Below are 868 nucleotides of genomic sequence, written 5' to 3' on the forward strand. Positions count from 1 at the left end.
CTTGTCTACGGCCATACTACCTTCAAAACACCGGTTCTCTTCCGATCACCGAAGTTAAGCAACGTTGGGTCTGGTTAGTACTTGGATGGGAGACCGCTTGGGAATACCGGGTGCTGTAGACATCATTTATTTTTTTTTCTAGAAAATTAATTTTACCAATAGTAGCGCATCCATAGCTCTTATAATATTTTCCTAACACTTTGAAGCCTGGACCCACCCTCCTTAGAGGTCGCCAAATAACGTCGAAGTCTAAGGTCAATAAATTTGCTGTTGTAGTGAAATCCTAACGTTCTTTTTTATCTTGAGTGAGTGAAGCTTTACCCATAAATTTGATGAAAGGTATGAAGCTTTGACGAGTAATTTGTGTTTTCTGGTAATGGGAGATCGAATGCATAGCTATTAAAGTTGATACATTTAGTCCAAAATTGGCTTTGGTTGACTTTTCTGTCATGGTAAGATGCCTTTTGGAAATTGGAGTAGTTTTCCTATTTTTTTTAAAATGTCTCAGCAGAGGTACTAGGCCACCATGCATTATTTTTGTTGATCTTGTGTTTGTACATTGGGCAAGAAGGTAAAATACCCCAAATTTCAATGAAGAAAACGGTGGAGTAGTGCCAAAGTCCGAGCCAGCGAGTCATGCGAGACAATGCTCGAGTCATGCGAGCCAGCGAGCCATGCGAGCCATACATTTTAATTTTTTTTTTCTCATTTTTTCCAGTTTTGCAAACACGTAGGCCTAGCCTATATTTTCTGGCCTAGTAGATGCAAATGAATAACACTCTGGGGAGCTTTGCCTGTGTAGTCCAGTCATCGCAGTACTGTACATACATTTTTGGACTTAGGTACTTTTTCGATTCGTCGATCTGAA

At 40.0% G+C, this 868-nt stretch overlaps 1 non-coding gene across 1 annotated transcript; it reads left to right on the plus strand.

The window, feature by feature from the left end:
• The first annotated feature begins 3 nt into the window (after nucleotides 1-3).
• On the plus strand, nucleotides 4-122 carry LOC117109323. The gene has a single exon (XR_004445501.1). It is a non-coding gene; the product is annotated as a 5S ribosomal RNA (ribosomal RNA).
• The last annotated feature ends 746 nt before the right edge of the window (nucleotides 123-868 follow it).

The sequence above is a fragment of the Anneissia japonica genome, unplaced genomic scaffold (assembly GCF_011630105.1).
Source record: "Anneissia japonica isolate Jap-2015-1 unplaced genomic scaffold, ASM1163010v1 scaffold1037_len1374_cov173, whole genome shotgun sequence".
Lineage (NCBI taxonomy): Eukaryota > Metazoa > Echinodermata > Crinoidea > Comatulida > Comatulidae > Anneissia > Anneissia japonica.